Here is a 14,887-nt window from a genome sequence, read left to right as displayed (position 1 = left end):
CATCAGGGGGATTAATGCAGTTAAAGGATGGCATTGTTAAAATAATATAAAAATGGCAGATTTTAATAGTCCCCACTGTAATACAGCCACTTCTGCCAATTCCTAAAAAGTTATTAGCCTCTTATTCTCCCTTCCAAAACCACATGCACAGTTACAGATGTTACATTAAGTTTAGCTGTGTTGTGGGCTGCCGACATACTTTGACTTCAGAAATACAATTCAGAAATAACTAAGAAAAAAAAAAAATTCAGAAACTTTGGGTGTTTTAACATAGTTTTGGGTTCATACTTGGCGAGGCTGAACAGATTCAAATAGGCTACTATAGTCACAAAACTATAGTACACAAAAAGGCTTTAGTCAGAGGTTTGTGTTGGTCAGCCTTGGGGTACGTAATATAAATGTGTGTGTGTGTGTGTGTGTGTGTGTGTGTGTATATATATATATATATATATATATATATATATAGGATCAACAATGACAAATGGAAAGTAAGACCAATACTGACAGCAGAAGAAGGTGTTTCAGTTGGAGAACTGTGACTTCATTTTAATGGTCAAGCATCTACAGATGCAGACTGCAGACAGTAAAGTAGAAAATCAAGCTTCCAAGTATCAACCATTTATTTGTTTTTGATTGCTGTAGTGTAACTGCTCCCAAAAACAAACAAAACAAAAAAATATATACCTATAATTTATAACAGGTCTACATAGGAGCAGTCAGGAAAATACAAGTCAGGAAAAACAGTTGCAAAGCAAAGCCAGTACTGAATGCTACATAATTTGTTAAGCCCTGTAAAAGTTTCAGTCAGGAGAACAGTCACAATGGAATCCTAACAAGACTCTAACCAAAATATTTCAGCCTGAAATGCAAATTTGTTTTTTGTAGAGTAAACATTATCATCTATGATATTTGCATAATTATTTCAAAAAGTATCAATCAGGCAGTGCACTATTCAAAACTTTTCACTTCAACAAAGTGGTCTGAGTAATTACACCACTGCAAAACAAAATGATCCATAATCAAAATACTATTGCTTTAAATGTAACAATCTTTGATAATTAAAAAAAACCAGGTCACTTGTATAGCATACTGCTTCTCAAAACCTTACACACCAACATCACTTCTTACAACCTCCAGGGGTGTAGTACTAAGAGTATGTCAGATTAACTGTTGCGAAAGAGCAAACCATTCTGTCCATCTTTTTTCAGCTGCAAAATGAAAACACTCTCCTTCATATAACTGTACACCTTCTAGTAACGTATTTAGTGCATCTGTCACACATGCTACACTGTCCTGGCTCAGGATTGTAGCCAGTGATTTTCTAGTTATTAAAACGCGTGCCAAAGTATTCAGTTGTATCAGTTCAACAGCACTGTGTCATATGATTTTGTTTCAGTGCCTTGAAGCTGCAGGTACAGTATACTAGGGTCTGCTCCCCTTTCTGTGCACTTCTGTCATTGAATATAAAATGGAGGCAGCTGTTGGAGAGAGAGAGAGAGAGAGAGAGAGAGAGAGAGAGATACACACACACCTAAAAAAACTAAAAGCGGAGCATCGCACAATTATTTATCTCCAGCATATCATCCCCCCCCCCCCCCCCCCCCCCATCATATATCACCAAAGCCGTACTTTATACCACTTCTCTAAACCCCAAATAAGTAATTCATAAAAAATTATACGATCAGGTGGCAAAAATAACAACAAAAACAACGAAACATTGAAGCTGAAAATCCCCCTTCCCTTGCCTGATGTAGAAAGGCAGGGTGTTGACGCAGCAGAAATTTCCAGTTGGAGAAATTCCCCTTTTGGAGGTTAGACGAGGGAGGGAGGGAAGGAGGGACGGGAAAGGGGGGGGTTAAACCCTTGCTAGCTTTTGAGCTCGTGTCCATTTATACCACGAACCGTAAACATCAAAACCCACACAACACATTACTGGCATTGCAAATACTTTTTTTTTCTCGTTATCTTGTAATGTTATGGCACTCAAATTCATTTCAAAATAACATTTTTAGGGTTTAAAAGAAAGTCGGACTAGACGAGAGAGGGCGGTGGGTGAGACCTCTCTCATTTGAAATCTCCTGCCACAGTTAAAATACAGTGTGCTCTTAAATGGATACAAAATAAATAAACAAACACCGGACTATGAAAGTAGTTTTTGTTAATAGAATGTTTATTGCCATTAATAATAACAGTATTATTAAAACACTGAAATATTATTTTACGTTTATTCTTTACTGACTGCTGCCTGACAGTACGGTGCTGTGCATTTCTTAAAGTCGCGAATGCTTGACCTGTCAGAGCAGATACAGAGCATTCATAAATACGTAACTGTATACCGTACATAATTTGTGTCAACCAAACCATGCCAGCTCATGACACTATTCAACTTACATGACATATTTAGGTTAAGTAAAACACACAATTAAATTGTCATATTTGCTCTATAATTAAAAGTAAACATCTCCAACTGACGTAGACAACGAATACAACACCGTACACAACATTAAATATAGAACAGACAATTGTATCGAATGTATACAGATAATAATATATAGAATTGGAACCAACCAAGATCCTTACCTGTTAATCCATGAAGCTAGGGTTCTTAGAATGTTGCTGCTTTGGGTCCAGGATGCTATGGCAACAAGGGGCACATACAGAATATATGTATATTTGTTCTTGCTGCCTGTGTATATGTCTGTAATTCCTCTGTTCTCTTTCTTCCACCCCTGGCTCTGCCTTTCTGTGTCTCGGTATCAGGAACAGCCTTCTCCTCTGTCTCTCCTCTCCTCCTCTCTGTCTCTCTCTCAACTGAGTCTCAAACACAGGAAATGAGGCAACATGGGCACACACTTACCTAATAGCATGCTGGGTAAAAAGACCAGCCCACTGACAACCCCAATCTGACGGACAAAACACTGTCTTTACTACTAGACTGAACACAAAGGCCTGTCAAGCCTAGGATAGGGAAATAGTAGTTTATTCAGGCTGCCTGGGTATTGTATGTGGCTATGTGGTGTCTTTCACACAGCACAACAGAGCATCCTGTTATTCTTTCCACTGCTATTTTAAATTACTTATATTTATGTGAAAATGCATATACTCTTTTATCTTTAAGAAACATACAGTGAAAATAATCAATTGACCCCTGTGAAAACACAAACATCTAAAATTTGTCAAGCTTTGAGTTGTTTAACACATTTCATGACATTTTTATAGCTTATCGTTCGAAAAGTGAATTAACCAGTTCTTTCTGCTATTGGCCAAAATACTGTTATGGGGGTTTGTTGTAAACTGCTCAAATCAGAATACAGTAAATTCAGTGTTTACAGCATAACTAACCACTGGTTTAAAAATGGTCTAGTCCTTTGTCAATTCAACCGAGATTGTAGGTTAACGTCTAATGGCCAGTATTTGTACTGTGTAGCCAAATTTATTTTTACTTTTTTTGCATGGATACTATTAATAGGTTTCATTTATGTGTGTTTAATTCCAATAATAAGCAATTCTTTTTAAAACATTTAAAATATCTTGAAATGTTTTGCAAACAATAAGCAATTGCTGTTACCACCTGGTGAGCCATGTGATTGTGTGTTCCCTGTGTTCCTCATCCATATAAGGTATCTCCAATAGAAAGTCTACTACTGTGCAGTTAAAACAGCTAACAGCATCTTAGTAAGCAATAGGAATAATGTTAATTTTTGCAAGCACAATCCGGGCAAGATTTGATAGGCTCCTCCTGGTTAGTAAATGTAATGAATGAGAAAGAACTGAAAGATATCACAACCTTAATCCAGCTACATTGTACACTATCTCTATATTTCATTTACAAGGGTAGATGTTTGTTTTTTCCCTGCAAAATCCCTATAGTGACACCCTGTAGTTTGTTTTGACCCCACATGGTTTATAACCTTCCTTTCTCACCTTATCTGGAAGGGTGAAAAATAGGTAATACTACTTTAATATTTGACATGTTTTTTTTTTAATTCTGACCTCCCCTGTAATATCTGTCCAATTCTCCTGTGAATAAATCCCAGAAGTCAAATTATTAGAAATAAACAGCTTTGCACAGACTACCAAGCCTAAGATCAGGAGACCTGCCGGGAGACTCCTGTCCAAAGCTGAAGGTTGAAATATGTGTTTACATGGATTTTATGTTCAGTGGTATGAATACTACAGCGCATGCATATGGATTACCTTTGATTCCAGTTACAGACCACCCAAGTGACCAGCAAATTGACATTAAAAACCGCAGACCCACGACTGTCATTGTATAACCCGCAAAATAAAACATATATGAAAGCTTAAGGTCATACTTGGCTGGTTCCAGGCTAGAAAGTGGATTAATCTGTTTGGGTGTTGTAAAGAACTGAACTTTGTCATCATCAACACATGATTGTGTTTACACTCCATTCATTGATGGGTTCTTAATTCAAGTTGCAAATTACATCATTTGTTTTCTTTTTCCTTTATTGATTCGAAATGCAATTTTAGTAATTTAGGTCAGATTAATCTTTGTCCATAATTATAAGGTTACTGCTATTATTTTATGTTTAGTTTGTTAATGGCTAGTTCTTGAGCTATAACAGTGTCATAATTACATTTAAACCTGCCAAGAATCTTAGCAAGATTTTATTTTTTTAAGTCAACGATAAGCAAACAAATGTGAAACGTCTTTTCATATGCCTTCGGGCAGGATTTAAACACTGAGACAGACAGAGATTGAGACAGGGAATTCCTTCAGAAGCATAGTATCACAAAAGATATTGCAATGATGTTTAGAGCTTTAATAAATAATATTGTATCAATAACTGCAAATTGCTGCAGAAACTTACCCTAGTTTTTCTTTTTCTTTCTTTTTATATTGCGCTTCCCAAGAGTGCACAAAAGCAAAAGTGGACGAGCTTCTGGGTAAACAGTAAGATGACTTATCTTCAAAGGCGTAGAGGCTATCTGTTTTGTACCCAGCATGGGGGTAAAGAGCAGTGGAGCCCAAGGGGCTGCCAGCGCAGGGTAGGCATCATGTTTTGCCTCCAGGATAACTTTCAGAAACAGCTCTCCTGTGATAAATGAAAGATATTCTTGATGTTTTAAAATTGTGTTATTTAGGCCAAAAAAAAAATACAGTGTATCCAAGGTTTAGGTTTGGAAACCTTTTGTATGAGCTGTCAGTAAGGAGGGGTTGATCTGATTCTTATATGTTGAAAATCTGATGGCTTGCTAGACACTTTGAAAAGGAATTGCACCCGGCACAGTTAAAGCAATGTAGCTTCATGCATCATTTCAATTTCTTTTTTACATAGCTATTGTATGGTGTTTACAATCATTCTGCATGGCTCTGGGTTCTATTGACCTAATATTGAGTTATTAGAATTCTTCTCTAAATCTGTGTTAACCTGGCTTCGAACTGCTGTCCTCGTTCCATTCGTACCATGGGACAATGTGACCTGTCAGCTTTACATTGTAGCAGCTGAACCCAGAACCGTGGAGCGTGATTGCAGTCAACATGAAATTAAGGGGGAAAACTAAGAGGAATGTAAAAAAAAAAAAACATTTAAAATGACATTTGAAGCAAAGGTCAATGAAAACAACATAATTGGTCAGGTTGACCTTGATGACCTTAGTGGTCATGAAGGGTTACAATCTATGCCACTGGCTACAGTCTGGGACAGTTTCAGCAAGTGTCACGAGTGCCCTTCAATCCTGACCTGAATGCACACTGCCATTCAGCCCAGGGCCGCTCCCAAGCAGGACTGCTAAACAAGAGGAACTGCATGAAGACTTGTTTATTGATTCGCGCTTTGCGTATATGCAATGTGTTATGCAGAGCGTGCGAGTCGACTGTCTGGAGGTGTGCTCTTGATGTGATCAGTTGGTGTTAGCAGCATCCAACACACCATGGTGAAATAAATAGATACAAGGACAGTTCATAGTGTGGTTGTATTGTTGCAAACCTAAGTACTCCATTAAGCACAAAGGGGGTGCAATGATTTGGGAGGTACTGTAGATACCACACTCTAATGCATATAGTCTACCTTAACTCCATTCTCCTTTAAAAAAAAAAACACAAACAAACTCACCTCAAACTCAATAAGCAGTGCACTGCAGGGGATTAGGAGATAACTGAATGCTGTAGGCTAGCGGTAGTATTACCTTTACATTCTTTACTGCCTTTAAAGCTTTGATGGTATTTCATGAACAAATACTGTATTATGTGTGGAGGGAGGTCAGGGAGGGATCAGCTCTTTCTTTCCCTCTTTCTCTCTCTGTCACTCTCCCTCCTTCTAAAGCTGCTTCCCATCACTGTCGTCTTTGTCAATCCGCCTGCCTGCCAACTCCTACATCCTCATGTGGAGGCTAAGGCTAGCTGCCATCGAGTCAAGGAGACTACAGTAATTCAGGGATAATTCTCTCCTACACTGGAAATACATTAGGGCTTGTGGACAGAACTCTCCCACACCAAGCAAATCCCATGAGCCTCTGAAGGGGTGTTTCTTTTGTGGTGTGGGTTGACATCAAACTGCATCTCAACTCAAACGATACACCACATCTGTTACAGGGCTATTGTACTGTCATGAAATTATCAAGCATTTACAAATGATTTTAAAGCAATGGGTGGTGTTTTACTCTACTAAAGATTTTAGTCTAGAAATTGTCTAATTACACATTTCTTTTTTTACACTCAGTTGTTGTATCCCAGTATAGATTAGCTGCCACAGCCTTTTTTTGAGAACTGTGCTTCTTGTTTACCTAGCTGAGGTATGCAATTTTAAATGATGACAAAGAGATAATTTACAAAGAAGATGAAATGCTATAAAGTCACTTGGACATTTCACACTTTGCTTTGAAAAAATGGTATTTACTGCCCTGTAATAAGACCTTAGTCATACATTCACAACAAACATCTGCATGGTCCTAAGTTTGTGGTTTATTTTTCGTGTATTTCTGGCTTTTTTTTTACCATGCTTTATCATACTTGTCTCTTGTGCGTTCCTGCACTTGCCTGTACTTCGCACTCAGTATGCTTGGAGTAAAACTAAAGTAACATTACAGTTCAAAGCCAATGCTTTGTATTTTGTTATTGCGAGATCTGAGTTTTGACTATGCTTGACTGAGATGTGCATTTACAATGGTATACTGCCATGGTACACGTTTGAGGGCAGGAAACAGCCAACAGCGTTGTAGGACAAGCACAAAGGCATTATTGCCCTCCTGTTCTTGTGCATTTTAGACTTTGGGCTATACAGATAAAGATCAAACTGTTTCTCAAACTTACTTCCCGTCACTTGTGTAATAGGTCACATGGTCTGATTCAAGCTAGGCCATTGGATGTCAGCTGAGCTACAGCCTGGGATGTGATGTGGCACCAATAGCTGCAACTACTTGTATAGCCTTTGAAAAAGCCTAATATTAAAAATGAAAGTACACAAGGAAAGACCCAAAAGAGGTCAAGTGGGGCCAGTAAAAATATTGCTGCTAATGCTAGTGTTAGTAAATGAGAAGAAAATAGAATTTTAAATTGTATGTGTTAGCTAAAGTACCCCTTGTGATGGGGACCTTCTTACTGCACTAGATGTGTATAAGTTGTGTGTAGTAACTGTTAAAATGTTCAGTATGATGGCATGAAGGTACTTTATAGAGAGACAGATCTGTTCTTATTAGAACAAGCTTCACAATATCATGTTCCCTGTCTGAAACGGTGTCATTGAACTTTACAACAAGGCAAACAAGAGGTGCTTTCCTTCACACTGAACTCTCAACGCAGACTCTGCAAACAGGAAAAGTGTGGTATTGGGCTCCATTGTGTCAAAGCTCAATGAAACTAAATCAAAGACCACAGTGTGGGTGTTGACTCTTTTCATGGGGTTTTACAGATAACACCCAGTGTATCTTCCTGGTTTAGAATCACACACCACTCACTGAACACGAAGGCTGGGATGGTGTGCAAGATGCAATTACAGCCAGTGCATCTCTCAAACAACCCCTCATCACGTATGTGACGTCTGACCCCTTTCTAAATGATGATGATGTGAAATCTTCTTCTTGCTTTACTGTGGGGGCGTATCTGGGTTTGGAAATGTTACTGTCTTACTTCTTATTAACACTAGCTATATTATCACCCCCCCCCCCCCCCCCCCCCCCCCCCCCCCCCATATTTCTTCTGTTGAAAATCTTGTCATTTGGAACATAAGTTGTAGATAAAAAATTCACGCCAATTGTCTGGCTGGAATCAGACCATTTGACCTATAGTCCAGGTACCAGGATGCAGGAGTTTATCAGCATTTGGAATATCCTAAAAAAAAAAAAAAAGAACAGCCAAAAGATAAAGGAGACCTCTCTCCTTTAAGCTGTGAGCCTGAGCTTTTTTTCTCTCATGTTTATATATACTAGTATTCACCATTATCACTAGTATTCACCATTATGTTAAGAACATCTGTTGACATTTCATTATTTGTTCATTATGTGGTTATTGTCTGTCAGCATGTTTAGTTATTTCTTTTTTTGTGGTCTCAACAGATATCAACAGATGCCAAGTGATGTCGACATTTTAAGATTTTTTTTAGATTTAAAAAAATGATTAACCTTTGAAAGCTGTGAACATGTGACCTGAGCTGGAGATGCAGTCTTCAAACTTATTCTGATCCAATTTAACGAGCGTCAAATGTATACAATGATTTTTACCTGAAAAGCATGAACAAAAATACAGTTTCCACAAAAGAGTCCGGCTTCTGTCTCTTACAGTGACAGCAAAGTTTTTAAAAATGATACTAATTTTCATTCTCCATAGAGCCCCACAATCCCTGGGTCAAACCTGATTAAAACTGAAGACTAAATTCACAAACAAGGAAAGTGAGTCAGTGAGAAATCATTGGGAAAAGTGATAAGAAATAGTTAATAGTTCGGAGGTTGTGGCTGATAGGCAGGTCTTGGGAACCAGGTGGTTGTGGGGAGGAAATTGGGGACTGTTCGGGCCAGGAGACAAGCTCATGAAACAAAGTTCAAGAGTTCAAGGAGCGATCATGAAGAGGAAGGCAGGAATAAAAGAGTAGAACTGCTGATAACTACAGACAAGGGGGTGGGGAAGGGGCTGACACACACAGAGTTTACTAAGGGAAAGAAATATATTGTGCTACATATAGCCTACAATCACCTCCACTGTTGGTTTATAAACACGATTTCCCGTGTCAGTTATGCTAGACATACCGAAACATTGGGAAGTTGGTGTGCAACTGGAAGTGCATGTGCAATTTCAAAGTATTTCAAACACTTTCCTTTGTTTATCTCTGTTTTTTTCAATACAGCCCCATGTCTTCTTAAGGTCAACAGAGGTGTGATGAGATCATTTTAATTCATGTTCAGTTTCAGATTGCGACCAGCAAGTAGGACCAGCGTGTAACATCTGAAGGGGATGTTTTTACACCCCCCCCCCCCGCCCCCCAAACAAGATTAATTTGAAGCTGATTAAGGGCAGGAACTTGACTCCCTGCAAATGGGAGATACTGGGATGCAAGTGTGATGACAGGTCTGGAGCCAAAGTTTTCATGTGCGAAAGTCATTGGCAAGTGTGATGGAAAGAGAGCCATTTTAGCAGCTTCTAAACTTGCATCTGTTTTTATTGACATTGACATTGCTTTAAAGGTATGCCCTGTCCTTTCTGAGAATGTTTTATTTAAAGAAATGGTTTAAGTCAGAGAAGTAAAAGCTTTTTTTTTCTGTTTTTGTCAGACCTCATAAAGAATCGCTTCACGAATAGTAGCCACAGTTCTTTTTTAAATTAATACATTTCTTAGTCAGAACAGTGGCCTCCACACAGGCTACACTACTCAATGGAACAGAAAAGTGAGCCTTTGTGCAAGGTGACTGTTATTACATACAGTAACATTGTGAGTCTGAGCTCGGATGAAGCTAACTCTAGTCTCTGTGGAAACCTTGTTTTGCAGCCAAGCAAGAAAACTCTGCCATTATTTTAACCAAGGCCCAGTCTTAGTGGGGGCCTTGACCACTCAAGCCCGGAGACACATGTACTAACTATCATGCCACTGGACTGGCGGTAGTGAATCAAACACAATTATAAAAGAAATTAACGTCAGGTCTATAATTATGTTTCCTGTGTACAGTAGTTAATATTATACAGACACTGGAGTATCAAGTACAGCACATTATTTACATTAAAATGACTAGGATACTGGATTTGATTATTAGCAGTAAGTGCATGCACAGTAGTGTAATAAGAGTACAGTTTTGCAGCTCTAAACTGCAGATAATTTTGCTACTATCAGAAGGTACGCTGTAGGTGCAGTGCCGGTACAGTCATCTAACTTTGCATAGCAGGCTGTTACCATGAAGTGTTGCAATTTGTTTTTCTTTTAATGCTGCAGGTTTTTTTTTATGTGCAATAGTAAGTCTGGTAAATGTTCCAAGAAATGATATATAGAGCATATATAATTATGTCTTAAATGGCATCACAAACACATTAATACATTTTAATAGAAATAAGGGAGTGTAGTTACCATGGCATCCCTACAGTATTTTTTTAAACACACATTACAAAGGCATGTTAAACATACTGAAACGTTGGGATGGTGGCTCTTTTGAGGAAAAACATTATTACTGTAAATATGTTAGGTTCATTAAAATTTGTATAACCCTGAAATCTTTTCCTGTTGGGTTGTCTTGCGAATGACCCCCATCTCGATGCAGATAATGCACTTAACCCAACCCTGATCTAAAACACATCAAGCAGTGAGCAGAAATGTCACAGTGAGGGTGGGGTTTCTAATTAAAGCTACAGTACCATATTAGCTGTGGAGTACACAACACAACAGAATACAATAAAACATCAAATAGCAACCGAAAGTTTAATTCTAAGAAATGATAACACTAATACAATAATCTGAAAGCTGCTGCCTGATGGAAGTGGTAGACTTCATTTTTGTTCGTAACATTGGTTTACTTGCTAGTTTCCCCCAGGGCTATTTTCAATTTCACTTCCTCTGTGCATATCTAGAGAATAAAGAGGTTTGATGTTTGGGTTGGGGTTTTATATTTCACGGATGCACAATGTACAGCAGTTACAATATTGTTTTATCTTCAGCCTGGATGATGAACCATGGCACAGAAAGTGAAAATATGCTAATGGATTATTTGACTGATACAATGTGGTACAGTCAGTGTTCCATTGTCTACAGGAATTCCCAGGTATAAGGGAAATAACTACTATTGCAGGGAATGTAGAAATGTTTCTAGCTATATTTTACGTGGGATTTTCCCTGTCTGTGGTGAAATAACAAATATCATCAAAGGTTATAGTGCGGCTAATAACAAGGAATAACATTTTAATCATACATAATGAAACATTTGAATGACACATTACATTGATCATAAATAATAGGTTATAGCAAAGTATTATAAGCACATGTAATTATGGCATTTATACCAAACCTTAATTAATTGGTTTATAACATGTCTTCACATGTCCTCACGTAAATAATCTAGGAGTCTTTTCAGAAGCAGGCCTAGTGGTTGAAAAAGGACGCTTTTGCTGGAATACTTATAATCCAGGTAAATAATAAACTAAATAGAAACAATAGTAGAGCATTATAATGAGATAAAGTATAAGACATACAACATAGAAAAACATACGAAGTGAACTGTAAATGAAATAAACAGCTAAAGATCAAACACTGAACAAGAAACTGCTCAGCTGCATCTATCCAGGGCCTGACAACTGCCATAGCAGGGTGCGCTCCACTCTGGCTGTGGTAGCTGGCTTCTAACTGAACAGCTAGCTGAACAAAGCCCTACTGCAGGTGGAAATGGGATAGTCTTGGTTGAGGAAAACAATCTGTTTTCACAGAGGTCAAGACAGAAATTGGTAGTTTAGGTTTTCTTTCTGTATTCTTTAAAATGTTCTTCGAGGGAGGTTAGCACAGCTCTTCCTGTCTTTAGCAGTGATAAACTTGTCCATGTGTTTGTTTATAACTAAACCACAAGGACACATTCTTAGAATCCACTCAGTAATTTGCTGAAGACCTTCAATGCATCACAAAGTCAAGGATCTCCACTCAAACTCGTGCTATGACTGCACAGCACCAGTGTCAGCAAGGAATATTGAGTTGGTACATTTTCTGCTTGTTTCACTACAATTCAAAGTCACTGTACCATGGGTACAGTATATGTGTTTTTCTGTGTATAGAATACTTTTAATTTGTGAAGTTAGATTGAATAGCATTATAAAACAGGGAAAAAACAAAGCTCTAAGTTATTTTAGGTTTTGTAAGATTCTAATAGCCTTTGATCCGAGTGTGGTTGGTAAAGGTCACTTATGAGAAAGCTAGATTGAAAATGTCATTTTATAATTAGCCAGCTGCAGTCACATGGCGTTGGAGCTCAGAAAGACAGTGCACAGTCATAGTGTAGGGGTAGAGAGGAGCTAGCCAGGGGATGAGACAGAAACAGGGTGTGGTCATCACATGCCGAGTGCTAAGGGGAAATGCAAATAAACTCAGACAGGATCTGTAGGGTTTTAAAGGGGAATTAAGCCATCCCTGCATGATACACAAATGACACACTGTACCCACACAATCATACTTGCTGTTAAATTGTACACAATATACCAGACACAAATCTTTAACTCAGTAGTTATTTAAATAATTTTTGGTTAATTAAATATTGTTTGGCTTCTTTAAAAGTTGCATGCAACTCATCTTAATAAACATGAATGTGAATTAGTCAATATAATCCTCATTTATTTAAGACAGCAGTTTCCCTCTTCGTCTCTCCTGAGTCAGTGCGGGGGTTTCAGCGGTGAGCCGGGCTTATCCTTGCCCACCACGATGACACAAGGAACACCACACTTTACAGAACTACAGGTGTTTTGTTTATGCAATTGCCCCCTCTAGTGCTGAAGAATATAAAACATAGCCTGCAGTACTAGATTTTAAATTCAACATACTGTACCTGTATTTTAAAAATACATGTTTGTTGTTTTTTCAAAAACAAGATATTGTATCTGGAGCCTGAAGCAACAGGATATAATCATTACAAACTTCCAGCGGTAATACATTTCCACAGCAATGCAGAAACTTGAAAATGTTACTTTTGATTTCAATTTGTCTCTCTGCCTAGTTTTTGCCTGGCTCAGAAATAGAGATGTGACTCGCCCCCATGCTTTACAAGACAAGCTGCTCGTTACTCTTAGTGTTTTCCGAGGGCGGGGGGTTGGCAAAGGAGTGGGGTTGGGGTCAGTGGACAGCATTCCCAGCTGAATACTGAAGGTCTCAAATGTCCTAGCCCTGAGTTTCAATGGCATTAATAAATGTGGTGCTTATCTTCAGCGCCAGTCAAGAGAAACACAGGTTGAATAAACAATTGATCATGTGTTATTAATTTACAGACCAAAACATGTTTCCTGTATGTTCTCTAATTCATTTAATCTGCACTGACTCCTACTCACAGCACCAGCAAACACAGTAAGGTTTTGTTTTAAATGTCCTTGGAAGATTTCAAAAAACACTACCTAAAAGTTTATTTATTGTTATTATTATTATTATTATTATTATTATTATTATTATTATTATTTATATATCAACGGCGGCCAGTTGCTGTTGACCGTTGACCGTAAGGAATTCTCCTTTTTAAAAACACCTTGGTAGGAGATTCTTTATTTGTGTAGGAATTAAGTATTTACATATACTGTTTTCATATCCCTATCTCCAACTATGTGAAGGCTATATATATATATATATATATATATATATATCTATATATATATATATATATATATATCATACATACACACACACAGACACAGACACACACACACACAAGATGACAATAAATTGAAATTGGCACTGTATATCAGAGTTGCTTATGTGCAGATTACAAGATCTTTATCCCAATTCCAGACAGTTTTTTCCATGTGCTCAGTGGCGTCTAAAAGTGGTATAACTACACGTGCTTTCTATAGGAATAGGTTGCAGAATGTTTGTAACTTTACTATATGCTTTAATTACCTGTCATTTATTGCCTCCCTTTATCGCAATGCAAAATATGGTCAAATATGTTTAAAATATGGTACCCCTCTCCCCTCGTATTACATTTTACTGAGCATGATGGGAGTCAAGAAATTGCATCCTTTATGTTGTGATCAACTGGAGAACGGTTCCTGGTACGTATATTTGTGGATTAGATATATCTGTAAAATACTTCCACTTCCCAAACAGTCTGCGCAACCTGGTTTCCATGGAAACATCCAAGGAGTGACCGCACCTTGATTACTTGGATTTTCCAACAGTCCTCGCTTAAATTCATAAGAACATAAGAACATAAGAAAGTTTACAAACGAGAGGAGGCCATTCGGCCCATCTTGCTCGTTTGGTTGTTAGTAGCTTATTGATCCCAAAATCTCATCAAGCAGCTTCAACAACATTACTGGGGAGTTGATTCCAGACCCTCACAATTCTCTGTGTAAAAAAGTGTCTCCTATTTTCTGTTCTGAATGCCCCTTTTTCTAAACTCCATTTGTGACCCCTGGTCCTTGTTTCTTTTTTCAGGCTGAAAAAGTCCCTTGGGTCGACACTGTCAATACCTTTTAGAATTTTGAATGCTTGAATTAGGTCGCCACGTAGTCTTCTTTGTTCAAGACTGAACAGATTCAATTCTTTTAGCCTGTCTGCATATGACATGCCTTTTAAGCCCGGAATAATTCTGGTCGCTCTTCTTTGCACTCTTTCTAGAGCAGCAATATCTTTTTTATAGCGAGGTGACCAGAACTGCACACAATATTCAAGATGAGGTCTTACAAGTGCATTGTACAGTTTTAACATTACTTCCCTTGATTTAAATTCAACACTTTTCACAATGTATCTGAGCATCTTGTTAGCCT

The 14,887-nt window shown here is 38.0% G+C and overlaps 1 protein-coding gene across 5 annotated transcripts in view; it reads right to left on the bottom strand.

The window, feature by feature from the left end:
- LOC121297896 (zinc finger and BTB domain-containing protein 46-like) overlaps positions 1–2,810 on the bottom strand; it is a 43,128-nt gene extending 40,318 nt beyond the window's left edge. For all 5 annotated transcript variants that reach the window (XM_041224512.1, XM_041224513.1, XM_041224510.1 and 2 more), the window contains exon 1: positions 2,581–2,810. The gene's annotated coding sequence lies outside the window, so the exon portion shown is untranslated. The remainder of the gene's footprint in view (positions 1–2,580) is intronic.
- Positions 2,811–14,887: the final 12,077 nt, after the last annotated feature.

The sequence above is a fragment of the Polyodon spathula genome, chromosome 23, assembly GCF_017654505.1.
Source record: "Polyodon spathula isolate WHYD16114869_AA chromosome 23, ASM1765450v1, whole genome shotgun sequence".
NCBI classification, from domain to species: domain Eukaryota; kingdom Metazoa; phylum Chordata; class Actinopteri; order Acipenseriformes; family Polyodontidae; genus Polyodon; species Polyodon spathula.
Note: the sequence above shows the minus strand (reverse complement) of the source record. Positions and strands in the feature narration are given on the sequence as shown.